Here is a 14,927-nt window from a genome sequence, read left to right on the forward strand (position 1 = left end):
ATTAACCTTTTTCCAGACCAGGCATTAGTCAATTGAGCAGGCAAACCATCCTCGAGTCAATCCCAGACACCTTCAAGGCATTTTCTGGGCTGCATCAGTCAGGGCTGGTTCTTTTTTAAACTTTCCAGTGCTAGACAGCATCTCTTGCATTTCCTGGTGGTCCCCCATCCAAGCCTAAGCAAGCTTTCCTTCCCAAGTCAGCCAAGGCTGCCCAGGTACAGACTGTGAATCACCCACTGGAAAAGTTCCCCGGTGGAGTCCCTGCAATAAGAAACAGTGGCAAGGGAAGCCCTCACACATGCAGGGTCTGCTCAGTTTGCCGGGTAAAATTGGCATGCAGACCCTGTTAAACAACGCAAGGGGTCTGGGTGTGCAAAGCCAGGAGTGGGGAAGCAGGTCGTGTGAACAGAACCTTGGGAACTGCTCCATTCCCCCTTCAGGTTGCTGTATGTCAGAGAACGAGGGTCTTTTTATTATTTGTAGACTTCTGCTCGCAGAATTTCTGAGCCAGCATGGACAGTATTTGTCTGGCTCAGGATTTCCGGAAGTTGAAGTCCACAAGTCAAAATTGGGCCATGTTCTAATCTAGGCGATCGCCCAATTCCTCCCTTCCCTTTTCCCGCTGACCCTCTGTTCCGGCAGCTCCAAAGAATACGACAGCGAGCTCAGTAAACTTTTCCTTCCGCCTGCTGGAAAGATGGCGCCGAGGGGGACTCTGGGAAACGAGGCCGCCTGGAGGGAGAAACGGGGAGCAGGAAACGGGCGGAGAGCCCGAGACGGGCCTGGAGGGCAGAGGGTCCTTCGGGACAGGCGGGAGACTCGGAAAACACCACAGAATCCAGGAGCGAGGAGAGAAATATCAGTGCCCGGAATGTGGAAAATCCTTCAAAAAAAATGGAGAGCTTAAAGTGCATCTAAGAATCCACACAGGAGAAAAACCATTTCAATGCCTGGAGTGTGGAAAGAGCTTCATTCAGAGGAGCAGCAACATCTTGTTTCCGTTCACACAACACAGCTCCTTGCATAGGATCTAACACCCACATTCACACATGCTAAGGGTGACAGTGCTGAGAAGGGGTAGATTTCTGGGGCTTTGCCTGTTGTCCAAGACCAGCCTTCCTTACTTCCTGCTCGGGTTCCAGCCAGCCTCTCAGCTGCCTCTTTTCTGGGCCATCCTGGCTGCAGCTGAGACCCTGAAGGAGGAGAAGGAGCCAGAAACTGTCCTCTCCTAAGAACTCAGATCAGGGCCATGAAACAGAGGCTGAGAATTGTTCCGGCCGGTTCTGCTTTGCTCAACCTGCATCATAAACACTGTGCCTGGTTTGGGTCTCTCAAATTCTGTGCAGGAGAGTCAGAGAAGGACAAGGTGTATGGTCCCGTTGGAGCAAAAAGTGTTACATATTCTGTCATAAACAGCCCCTCACATCCATAAGGGATCCCTGGCAGCCGTTGACAGCCGTCAAAAGGCTGCCGCGGCAATCCCCTCACACACACGCGGCTAGCGGCCGATTCTGACAGCTGTCAAACTGCCGCGCATGCGCAGTACACTGACAGCTGTCAAACCGGCCGGCTCTGACAGCTGTCAAACTGCCGCGCATGCGCAGTGCACTGACAGCTGTCAAACGCCAGAGAGCCGCGCATGCGCAGCTCAGCCGGAGCTGTCAAAAGCTGCCAGCTGGCCCCGGCAACAGCCGTTCTGCCGCGCCTACCTTTTGCCGGTCTCCTTCTTATTGGGCGTCCTAGTCTGGCGGGAGATTCTTGCTTGTTTATTGGTTCTTGATTGTTATTGTTGTTGTCCCTGTTTACTATAAATACGAGAGATTCCTGGCATTGTTCTCGCCCGGGACCTCTGCCCAATAAATGCGTTTGTTTGACCGTGCCTGCTGTCTCCTGTCGTCCCTCAAGACAATCCAAAAAGTATATAAAGGTAAAGGTAAAGGTTCCCCCGCACATGCGTGCTAGTCGTTTCCGACTCTAGGGGCCGGTGCTCATCTCCGTTTCAAAGCCGAAGAGCCAGCGCTTGTCCGAGGACGTCTCCGTGGTCATGTGGCCGGCATGACTAGACACCAAAGGCGCACGGAACACTGTTACCTTCCCACCGTAGTGGTCCCTATTTTTCTACTTGCATTTTTACGTGCTTTCGAACTGCTAGGTTGGCAGAAGCTGGGACGAGTAACAGGCGCTCACTTTGTTATGCGGCACTCGGGATTCGACCCGCCAAACTGCCGACCTTCCGATCGACAAGCTCAGCGTCCTAACCCACTGAGCCACCGCATCCCTAAAAAGTGTATAGGGGTACCTTTTTACCAAATAATTTCAATTTACTGTGAAATCCGTTGACACTGATGCAATTAAACAGTATTGACAGATCCTTCATAATGCATTGGGTGTCAGTTTTGATTTATGACTTTCTTCTAAATAAAAAGATAGCTTGGAAAATCAGCTGCTTCCTTTGATCAGGCAGCTTGGAAGGCACCAGAGCTGTGAATGTGGACATAGGGTCAGGTCAGCCAGGCTGTTGCTTGGAAGCTGCAGAATAGGTTGTTGGAACTGGTTTCCTGGGTAAAGGAGGAACTTTTCCCGGTGTATCCAGCAGGGGTGGTGGTGGTGGAGAGCACTCTTGGATTTGTCTATATGAAAAAAGAAAAAAACTTGGGGCCAGGAACACCACCAGTGTTCCTGGCACTTGATAGAAGGCAGCGGCAATTGGAGAACAGCATTTCTCTGGCACTGAAAACGTCTTTTCTGCCTAGGCATATAATATAGCAGATGCAAGTGACTTTAGGCAAACAAAGCTATTCTTGGCCAGGAAGGCACAGATGGGGACTATGGAGATATTTCCCTCCGCACCAGCCCCTGCGTTCTGGCCCCCAAGGTCCAAGGGCCCTTGCACCTGCTGAGGAACCACCAGAGAGGTCAGGGGAGCGCTTTGAAGGACCCAACTGCCATCCTTACTGTGGGAGCTGCCAAAGCTGCCTGGGTTCTTGAGATGGAATTAGATCAGAGCAGCAGCTCTGCTATCAGCCGTCAGGGGGCAGCAAAGGACCAGACTTTAGTGACTTTAGGCAAACAAAGCTATTCTTGGCCAGGAAACCACAGATGGGGACTATGGAGATATTTCCCTCTGCAACAGCCATCCACCCAGCCCCTGCTTTCTGGCCCCCATGGTCCAAGGGCCCTTGCACCTGCTGAGGAACCGCCAGAGAGATCAGCTTTGAAGGACCCAACTGCCATCCTTACTGTGGGGGCTAAGGACCAGAATGCGCCATCTGTTGGCCCTCCCTGAGATGCTCAGCCCCAAGTTTTCTTTGAAGGGCCACTCCTAGCCTGCATTCCTGCCAAGGAGGAGCAGCGCTGGGTCTCCCCAGATTAACGCCTCACAACCACCTGTCCAGGTAGTCTGCACAACATGCTCTAGAGCAGGGTGTCAAACTCAATTTCACTGAGGGCTGCATTAGCGTTGTGGTTGACCTTGGGGGGCTTGGGTGGGAGTGGCCATCTCAACATTGTTCGCTTTGGGGGGGCGCCTGTGAGGGCCCAGGTTGGGGGGGATCCATTGTATCCAGGTGTGGAAGGCAAGACCAGGGTGAGCACTATAGCCTTATCCACCACAGGAGCCTGGCTGTCGTTCTCAGGCCATGCAGAGGACCCCCAGTGATGCCAGCTGCTCGGGGGGGGCACCCGGCTGCATTTACCTCCTCCTTATGGTTGCTGCTGATTGGCTCGCTGTCCTTGGCAATTGAATGGGAGACCACCAGGAGAGGTCAGGAGGAGGGGAAAAGGGATTGACAAAAAGGCAGCATGGCTGCTTGTGGTTAAGTGCTAAGGCAGAACTTCTCTCAGACCCTTCCTCTCTTTATAATCTTCCTCCCTCCCCATTGCTGAAAGGATGCTGAAAGGCAAAAGGGGAAACATTTCTCTATGCCTTCTTCCCTTGTGATCAAATGCCACTTTGGCTGGTAGTCTGTGGCCACTTAAAAGACCGAGAACAAACCAGGTTCAATTTATCCCATGCCTGCATTTAGTGGGGACGTCCACAGACAACAGTACAGCAAAAGTGTCAAAATGGTGGCTGTGATAGTTGATCAGAGCGTCTATTGTTTTTTATGTGCAACAGCTTTAGCATTTTGGATCAGAGGTAAGTTAGTTGCATTTCTATTAATACATAACCCTTACAAGGGCTCTCCTGAAGGGACCCTGCCTTGGTCTAATTCAGACTAGAAATATAGCAAAGGAAAATGTTTTCCCCCACTCTGCTCTGTCCTGTTTTCCCCACTGGAAATGGCTCTTTGCAACACACAAGGAGGGGACACTTTCCTAAAGAGCTCACAATTCAAGAATACCAATGTTAACCTGGACTGCCAATCAAGTCCTGTCTGCGACAAAAGAGAACACAAAATTGCTTTCTCCTTTGAGCCCAAGTCTCAATGATACAGGATTGATGCTACCAAGGTGCTTTTCCTTCCTCCCTTGTTCCCTCCCTCTGTTCCTTCCTTCCTTCCCATCTCTCCTTCCTCCCCTGCTCAGAAAGTGGTGATGCAGGGGGGAGATTGCCAGCTCTGCCGGTCTCCATGCTGCCATTAGCCGTTGCTATCCCTCGTGGCTGGGTAGGGCTGGTCCTGGTGAAAGGGAAGCCTCCTGGCTGCAAGGCTAGGTCAGCGATGGGGCCATGGAGGTGGGGGGGTGAGGGTAGGGGGGGGGCTGATCTACAACCTGGTTGCATCCATCAAAGCCAGATCGTGCTTAGCCTTAAGATTCACAGGGCAGCATGCTCTGGGCGTGCACACAGGAGACGGCCAGCACCCTGGGTGAAGTCAGCCTGCAGGGCAAGATAGGCAGCAGGGTCACCAGACTCTGCTTGCGTGTGAGCCCAGGGTGCAGGACAGGGAACATGTCGCTGGCTCCAGGGCTGCCCTGTGGATCTAAAGCTGACTGCGTTCTAGTTTTGATGGACGCAACCAGGTTGTACATCAGCGTCTGGTTGGCCTGGGCTGGGCCGAGATACCTTGGGCTGGTGCTTTCTTGTTGACGGACAACATGACGGGCTGGATGTGGCCTTGTGTTTGACATGTCTGCTGCAGAGCTTGAGGTATCCTGGCCAGCCCAGTAAATTTTGATTTAATTCACACAACACTATTCTCTCCAGAGGATCTAACACCTGCATTTGCTAAGCGTGGCAGTGTTGAGCTGGATTTGTGGGGCTTTACCTGTTGTCCATGTCCAGCCTTCATTACTTCCTGGCTGAGTTCAAGTCGGTCTCTCAGTTGCCCCGTCTCGGTGGCAATCCTGGTTCCAGCTGAAGCCTTTCCTGAAGGAGAGATAAGGGACCAGAAACTGCCCCCTCATAAAAATACAGATTGAAGACACAAAACAGAGACCAAGAATTCTTCCACCTGGTTCTGCTCCAGTCAACCAGCAGCGTAAATACTGTGCCCAGTTTCAGCACCTCGAACGCTTTACACAAGTTTTAGAGGACAAGGTGAATGGTCGAGTCCACCTGCTGAAGAAAAAAGTAGGGGTACCTTTTTATCAAATCTCAATCTAGTGTGAAATCAGTTGAAACTGATGCAATTAAGCAGCATTGATAGTTCCTTGCATAATGCATTGGCTGTAAATTTTGATTTATTACTAACATTCTTCTAAATAAAATGGGATGGACAAAATCACTGCATGAAGCCTTTGTAGATTTTAAACCTACATTTGACTCCATTTGAGAGAAATCTTGATGAACATGGCGAATACAGTACAAAGGGATGTTACTTTTTCTCATTCAGCATTTGTATCAAATGTGCTAATAAACTGGGTACCTCTTCAGTCTCCCAGGGCTGTAGTTAGACCTCCACGCTCTTTACGTAGCACCTCCTGCTTACACCTGTCAATCCCTGGGCCCTACTTCTCCTCCTATATGCTGAGGACATGGATCGTATCTCACAAACCTTTGTTAAGAGAGTCTCCTGTTTCTGCTCAAAAGATTTAAAGACAAGGGGACCACCGAGAGCATCCAATTTACAAGAGCTTCAGATATCTGGGGATGGTCTTACATGGCGCTGACATTTGCAAAACCCATTTAGATTATATCAAACAATGACAGGGGGGAGCTCCGTCACATCCCCAACCATGAAGGCCAAATTAGCCCTAGAGTCAGGTCCTGCCAGTTCCTGCATCTGGATGGGCATTGAGGGTGGGGGGGGGACAGACAAATGGAAAATATGTTTGTACGTGATGGGAAACAGGGATGGGGGGAAATGACAGGTGACGAAGACCACAGAAGCCCAGAATTGGTTTCTACCAGAGGCGCCTTTTGCTTCAATCTGATGAAGTTGAGGGTCTTTCCTTGGTAAGGGACCCAGTTGGGGCAGGTGTTGTGACTCAGGGCCAGCCGGTGGGTCCGGCAGCCGGTTCAGATGTATCGGATGACTCAGATGAGGGGGAGGAGGAGGGTGTGGAAGACGAACCGGCTGATGATGGCTTGCAGGCTTGGCAGAGCCCTCAGCCGGGGCCCTCTTCTCAGCTACGTGAGCCCGATAGTGCGGAGGATGATGACCCACAGCTGGCCCTGTTCAAGGACGCCCGACGCAGGAGGCAGTCGAGCAGGAACAAACAAAGAAAGGCTGTGGGACTCCTCGGGAGGAGGCACAGGGAGACCACGCCCTGAACTCTAAATAAAAGGAGTGTTTGGGGAGGGGCTGGTTGCTGAAAGCAACCCTTCCGCTTGAGGATTCAAGTTCCTGTGTTTCTTGTTCTGTTGTTTTGCTTGTGAATTAAACTTGGCAGACGCTTTGCAACCTCAGACGCTCTCCAGTCTCTACTGCTTGAACAGGGGTTTGCCTTATTACAAGGCCGGTAGTTGGCTGGTTCAGAACAGCAGGTCTTTACCATCGTTAACTATGGGGGGTGAGGTATTACCCCCCGTTGATAGGGCCCGCACCTTGGGCGTCCTCCTGGATTCACGGCTCAGTTTGGAAGATCATATAGGAGCCGTGGCCAGGGAGGCTTTTGCCCAGGTTCGCCTGGTGCGCCAGTTACGGCCCTATCTGGACCAAGATGCCCTACGCACAGTCACCCATGCGCTCGTGACCTCCCAGCTAGACTACTGCAATGCTCTCTACATGGGGCTGCCCCTGAGGACCACTTGGAGACTTCAGCTGGTGCAGAATGCGGCCGCGCGAGTTGTGATGGGAGTCTCCCGATACTCCTATGTAACACCTCTTCTCCACGAGCTGCATTGGCTTCCAGTTGCCCTCCGGGTGAGATTCAAGGTGCTGGTGATGACCTATAAAGCCCTAAATGGCAATTTCCCATCGTCCTGTGCGCTCCCACGGGGAGGGCCTCCTCAGGGTACCGCCGGTCAAGGATTGCCGATGGGCGATCCCCAGAGGGAGCGCGTTCTCTGTGGGCGCGCCTGCCCTATGGAATCAACTGCCAACGGAACTCCGGACTGCCTCCGACCTTCGTTCATTTCGCCGGGACCTAAAATCCTGGCTCTTTGAGCTATCTGGTCTGGACTGAGGGGTTTAATGTTTTTAAATTGTGATTTTAATTTTTGCGGCTAGACTTAATTTAATTTTAATTTTATATTGTATTGTTTTAAAATTTTGCCGTGTAAACCGCCCGGAGTACTTTGGGAGTAGGGCGGTATATAAACCAAATAAATAAATAAATAAATAAATAAATAAATAAATACATACATACATACATATACATACATACATACATTTTTTTTAATCCCATTTATATCCCATCCTTCTCCGAAGACTCAGGGCGGCTTACAATCTAAGCACAAATCAATGTGCTTAGCAATATATACATACATACATACTGCGGGGGCCCTTGTAATCCAAATGGCAAAACTTTGAATTGGTAGCACCCCATTGGGCAATTAAGTGCGGTTTTCCATTCATCCCCTTCCTTAATTCTAACGCAGTAATACGCTTCCCTTAGATCTAGTTTAGTAAAATAATTCCTATCGAGAGGTGTGATAACATGTCTTTCATGAGGGGTAAGGGGTATAGGTTGCTTTCACTGACTGTGTCCAATAGGTGATAGATGGATGCCCCGGGAAAAGTTCCTTCTTTACCCAGGAAACCATTTCCACCAACCTGCTGTGGAGCTTCCAAGCAACAGCCTGGCTGACCTGACCAGGGTTCCAGATTCACAGCTCTGGTGCCTTCCAAGCTGCCTGACCAAAGGAAGCAGCTGATTTTCCATGAAACAGGCAGGAACAGGAAGGAGCCTCAAGTCCCATCTGGTCAAGGTCGCTTGAAGAGAGATGAGGGGAGAAAAAAGGAAGTGGCAAGGACTGGGCCTTTGAGAACGGAGTCTTCCGGGAGCGGATTCTTTGATGTCACACTGGAGAGAAACAGCATAAATGCCTGGAAAGAGCTTCAGTCAGAGGGGCAATTTTTATAAAGGAAAAAAAAGATTATTCTTTTATAAATGGTACCAAATGTAACACCAAATGTAACACCAATGAATTGTATCAAATGTAACACTAAGATGTGGGGGGCATCTATTTCCTGCTTAGACAGAGAATTCACACATGGTAATCAACAAAGCTCTTTTGAAATGTTAAAAAGGATACTCACCTCAAGAAGGTGAGTAAAACAAGATAGTATAGTGATGGATGTAAGGAAGTTGTTACAATAAGTCTTTTGGAAGTAAAGGTTCAAAGAAGATCTTTTAGACTTCAAACACTGACTTAAGTTTTTAAAGGGGGGGCATGTATCGAGAAAAGAAAGTATAAATACTTGCTTTGAAACTTGCTCAGCACGCTCTTCGAACCCAATCCAACTTGGGAAGGGTCTAAGAGGCCACGTTTGCAAACGTCTTCTTTCTTTATTAATTTCTTTGTTATTTTCAATTTCTTTTCAATAAATCTTTGTTTTTGTTAACCAGACTTGTCTTTGAGTTGTGAGTATCAAATTTTGGGTTTTTAAATCTCACATTTATTATCATCAAAGAATCCATACAGGTAAATGCCACCTCATCCTTTGTGTGTCAACATTTTACTGTTCCCTTTACTGCTACTCTCTGTTTGATGATTCTGCTATTCTGTGATGCCTAATAGTTGAATTTGAATCTTACACACTTTTCAAGGGGTACGTAATCTTATGAGTAGAAGTGTCTTCAGTTCCACAAACCCGTATCACAATTTCTTCTCATTGGTGAGATTTCATTTTGAGATTCAGAAGCTGCTACTGGAATGTTCTGAAGAAAATTAGCAATATCCATTGTGCCCACGGTTCTTTCCATGGGCCTGGAAATCAGACCCTTCTCCTGGGTTAATTTTCCCCTTGAAATTGGATTCTCATCTCTTCCGTACCTTTTGGCACACTCCCTCCTTCCACACAGAGAACAAACTGCACTCTTGGTTATTACTGAGTCAATGAGTCAATTTACCCGTTTCTCTCCTTATGCGGGCCATAACCTTTGCCTCCTGTGAAGACCTGTGTTTTGCAGGAATACAGTCCTTGCTGAGGGCCAAGCAACGGGTTTCTTGCACTTGGTTGCACTTTCTTGTAACTTTAATATTTTTACGATAACCTGGTAATATCTAGGTGCTTGTGACTTTCTAACTGCAAAACAAGGGACTCTCTCAGGCTGAATAGCAAAGGACTTTTTCAATTGTACATGCTAAAGTTTCAGCTGGCCAAAATGGTATCTTTTCACAACAGATTATTGTTGCTCATGATGCTCAGGATCCCTTTTCCCATGCAAACGTTCTCCTTTGAATACAATGGATTTAGATGGTTATGTTATTATGGGGTGTTTAACTTACTGTCCACGTTTCTGTTTAACAGGATTTCTTCCGTCCAATGAACTATTCTTTTGTACTTTTTCTTCTGTATGTGTCCTGTGCTCCTCTTTTCATTAAGCAAAACCTCCTTGTGAGATTAATAAGTTGCCTTTAAATGATCTTCTAAGTGGAACAAGTGTGTTGTGGCACAATCTAGGTGTCTGACCTACCTCAATTGGGTTCCTTAGGAAGGAAAGATCCTCAACTTCATCAGATTGAAGCAAAAGGTGCCTGGAGTAGAAACCAATTCTGGTCCAATTTGCTATCCCTCGTGGGTGGGCGGGGCTGGTCCTGGTGAAAGGGAAACCTCATGACTGCAAGACCGGCAGCGCTGGCAATCTCCCCAGCGCTGCAGGTCTTGCAGTTTGACACCCCTCCTCTAGAGTATGTTGGGCAGACTACCTGGGCAGGTGGTTGTGAGGCATTAATCTGGGTAGACCCAGCACCCCACCTCCTTGGCAGGAATGCAGGCTAGGAGTGGCCCTTCAAAGGGCTGAGCATCTCGGGGAGGGCCAGTAGATGGCGCAAAGTCTGGTACTTTGTTGCCCCCTGATGGCCGTTAGTGGAGCTGCTGCTCTGATCTAATTCCATCTCAAGAACCCTGAAGACTTTGGTAGCCCCCACAGCAAGGATGGCAGTTGGGTCCTTCAAAGCGCTTCCCTGACCTCTCTGGCGGTTCCTCAGCAGGTGCAAGGGCCCTTGGACCATGGGGGCCAGAAAGCAGGGGCTGGGTGGGTGGCTGTTGCAGAGGGAAATATCTCCATAGTCCCCATCTGTGGCTTCCTGGCCAAGAATCGCTTTGTTTGCCTAAAGTCACTTGCATCAGCTATATGATATGCCTAGGCAGAAAAGAAGTTTTCCGTGCCAGAGAAATGCTGTTCTCCAATTGCCGCTGCCTTCTATCAAACGCCAGGAACACTGGTGGTGTGTTCCTGGCCCCGAGTTTTTTTCTTTTTTCATATAGACAAATCCAAGAGTGCTCTCCACCACCACCATCCCTGCTGGATACCCCGGGAAAAGTTCCTTCTTTACCCAGGAAACCAGTTCCAACAACCTGCTCTGCAGCTTCCAAGCAACAGCCTGGCTGACCTGATCAGGTGTCAGGACCCACCCCAATCCATATCTTAGGAAAGAACTCTTGGAGACAGGATTGTCCAAACAGGAAGTTTTACTAAAACATGATTGACAGTGGATAATCTAAACAGGATCTAGAAAATGTGTCGCAGATCGATATTGGTTTCTACTGCAGATATGCAAGACAGGATCTGCTATCATAGCCATGATAGCGTAATGCTGGGGGCACATCTTCTCTTGCCCCCCCTCACTCCCTTGCATGGAGGTTCCCGTGTGAATGCAGCGGAAGGGAATGGAGAGGCAGAAGCTCCGATGAGCCAAACTCCAAGAAAGGCGGGATCATTCATTAGATCAGTATCACAGAGCTGGAAGGGACCTCGTAGGTTGTATGTATATATAACTTAATATGTTAGAAGAGAACTTGGAGGTCTTCGAGTCCAGCCCCCTGCTCAGGCAGGAGACCCTATACCATTTCAGACTGTCGAGTCTCTTCTTAAAACCTTCCAGTGTTGGAGCATTGACAGCTTCTGGTGGCAGGTAGTTCCACTGCTTAATTCTTCTCCCTGTCAGGAAATTCCTCCCTCCTCCCCACTCGGTTTCCCTCCGTTGCTGCTTCTCCCGCCTTCGGGGGGCTTCGGGGACGAGCCCGGCTCCCTCCTCCTCGGGGCGCCCCCCAGATACGGGAAGGCTGCTCTCCCGCCTCCCCCGCCCTTCTCCCCATCTGCTCCCACCCCCGCGCGGGACGGTGGCTGTCTGGGGGCCGCGGGGGGGCCTGGCCGGAGCCCCCCCAACTCCCCCCCGCCCTGCCTGGGGAGAGACTTCGCTACTACGCAGGCGCCATGTAGCTGATGGATGCAAGGAGGACGCCGATTGGTCCCTCTGGCGAGGGCGGCTATTGGCAAGAGGACTCGTAGGGGCGGTCCCTTCAAGCGAAAGAGGAAGAGCAACCAGGAAAAGGGCGCGCAGAGAAGTCCCGCCTCCACTTCCGGGAACGAACCGAACTGAGGCGCTTAATTGACTAGGCCGCGGACGGGCTCGGAGCCAGGTAGGGCGCAAGGGATGTCGGGAGTCGCAGTAAGAGCTCTTCTCTGGCGGAGAAAGGGGGGAGGGGGGAGCCCGAGGCCTGGTCTGGCGGGAGGGGCGCTGGGAGGGAGGCCTGCCCGGAAAGTCTCACTGAGAGGCCAAGGCTTCGGCCTTCCTCCCGGGACGGGCTGGGACTCCCCTCCGTGGAAGGGACGAAGCCGTGACCCGCCTCTCCCCCTTCGCCCCTGCAGGATTTCGGGCGAGCCCGGCGGAGGAAGGAAGGAAGGAGGCCCCGCGCAGCAGCCCCGGGAGGAGACGGCGGGGAAGGCCCGGAAGGGATGAGCCGACGGGAAAGGAGGCCGCCTGGAGGGCGAAGCGGGGAGCGGGAAACGGGCGGAGACCCCGAGACGGGCCTGGAGGGCGGAGGGTCCCTCAGAAGAGGCGGGACACGCGGGAAACGCCACAGAATCGAGGAGGGAGGAAAGAAATATCAGTGCCCGGAATGTGGAAAATTTTTTAAAATAAATGGAAACCTTAAAGCGCATCTAAGAACCCACACTGGAGAAAAACCATATAAATGCCTGGAGTGTGGAAAGAGCTTCAGTCTGAGGGGAAACCTTTATAAACATCAAAGGATCCACTCAGGAGAAAAACCATATAAATGCCTGGAGTGTGGAAAGAGCTTCAGTCAGAGTAGTAGCCTTTATGTACATCAAAGGATCCACTAAGGAGAGAAACCATTTAAATGCCTGGAGTGTGGAAAGAGCTTCAGTGAGAGTAGTAGCCTTTATGTACATCAATGGATCCACTCAGGAGAGAAACCATTTAAATGCCTGGAGTGTGGAAAGAGCTTCAGTCGGAGGGGACACCTTTATGTACATCAAAGGATCCACTCAGGAGAAAAACCACTTAAATGCCTGGAGTGTGGAAAGAGCTTCAGTCTGAGGGGAAGCCTTTATAGCCATCAAAGAATCCACTCAGGAGAAAAACCATATAAATGCCTGGAGTGTGGAAAGAGCTTCAGTCTGAGGGGAAGCCTTTATAGACATCAAAGGATCCACTCAGGAGAGAAACCACATAAATGCCTGGAGTGTGGAAAGAGCTTCAGTCGGAGGGGAAGCCTTTATACACATCAAAGGATCCACTCAGGAGAAACACCATTTAAATGCCTGGAGTGTGGAAAGAGCTTCAGTCGGAGGGGAAGCCTTTATAGACATCAAAGGATCCACTCAGGAGAAAAACCATTTAAATGCCTGGAGTGTGGAAAGAGCTTCAGTCTGAGGGGAAGCCTTTATACACATCAAAGGATCCACTCAGGAGAAAAACCATTTAAATGCCTGGAGTGTGGAAAGAGCTTCAGTCAGAGGGGACACCTTTATAGACATCAAAGGATCCACTCAGGAGAGAAGGCACATAAATGCCTGGAGTGTGGAGAGAGCTTCAGTCGGAGGGGAAACCTTTATAGCCATCAAAGAATCCACTCAGGAGAAAAACCATATAAATGCCTGGAGTGTGGAAAGAGCTTCAGTCGGAGGGGAAGCCTTTATATACATCAAAGGATCCACTCAGGAGAGAAACCACATAAATGCCTGGAGTGTGGAAAGAGCTTCAGTCAGAGGGGAAGCCTTTATAGACATCAAAGGATCCACTCAGGAGAAACACCATTTAAATGCCTGGAGTGTGGAAAGAGCTTCAGTCTGAGGGGACACCTTTATAGACATCAAAGGATCCACTCAGGAGAAACACCATTTAAATGCCTGGAGTGTGGAAAGAGCTTCAGTCGGAGGGGAAGCCTTTATATACATCAAAGGATCCACTCAGGAGAAACACCATTTAAATGCCTGGAGTGTGGAAAGAGCTTCAGTCGGAGGGGAAGCCTTTATAGACATCAAAGGATCCACTCAGGAGAGAAACCACATAAATGTCTGTAGTGTGGAAATTGCTTCAGTCGGAGGAGCAACCTTTATGTACATCAAAGGATCCATTCAGGGGGAAAAGAGCTTTACTGAAAATAGGGGTCTTCGTAGACATCAAAGAATTCACACAGGAGAGAAACCATATGTCTAGAGTTTGGAAGGTGTGAACACTTACCCTTCATTGCCACCTCATTCTTTGTGTTTCACCATTTTACTGTTCCCTTTATTGCTACTCTGTTTAATGATTTTGCTATTCTGCGATATCTAATAGTTGAATTTGAATCTTACACACTTTTCAAAGGGGTACGTAATCTTATGAGTAGAAGTCTATTCAATTCCACAAACCCGTATCACAATTTCTTCTCATTGGTGAGATTTCATTTTGAGATTCAGAAGCTGCTACTGGAATGTTCTGAAGAAACTTAGCAATTTCCATTGTGCCCACGGTTCTTTCCATGGGCCTGGAAATCAGACCCTTCTGGGTTAATTTTCCCCTTGAAATAGGACTCTCGCCTCTTCCGTACCTTTTGGCACACTCCCTCCTTCCACACAGAGAACAAACCACTCTTATTACTGAATCAGTTAATTATTACTGAATCAATTAATGAGTCAATTTACCCTTGTCTCTCCTTATGCGGGCCATAACCTTTGCCTCCTCTGAAGACCTCTGTGTTGCAGGAATACAGTCCTTGCTGAAGGCCAAGCAACGGGTTTCTTGAACTTGGTTGTCCTTTCTTGTAACTTTAATATTTTTATGATAACCTTGTAATATTCTAGGTGCCTGTAACTTTCTAACTGCAAAACAAGGCACTCTCTCAGGCTGAATAGCAAAGGACTTTTTCATTTGTACATGCTAAAGTTTCAGCTGGCCGAAATGGTAACTTTTCACAACAGATTTCTGTGGCTCATGATGCTCATGATCCCTTTTCCCATGCGAACGTTCTCCTTTTAATACATTGGTTTTAAATGGTTATGTATGTTATGGGATATTTAACTTACTGTCCACGTTTCTGATTAACAGGATTTCTTCTGTCCAATCAACTGTTCTTTTGTACTTTTTCTACTGTTTGTGTCCTGTGCTCTTTTCATTAAGAGAAACCTCCTTGTGAGATTAATGT

The sequence above is a fragment of the Vipera berus genome, assembly GCF_964194415.1.
Source record: "Vipera berus genome assembly, chromosome: 15".
NCBI classification, from domain to species: domain Eukaryota; kingdom Metazoa; phylum Chordata; class Lepidosauria; order Squamata; family Viperidae; genus Vipera; species Vipera berus.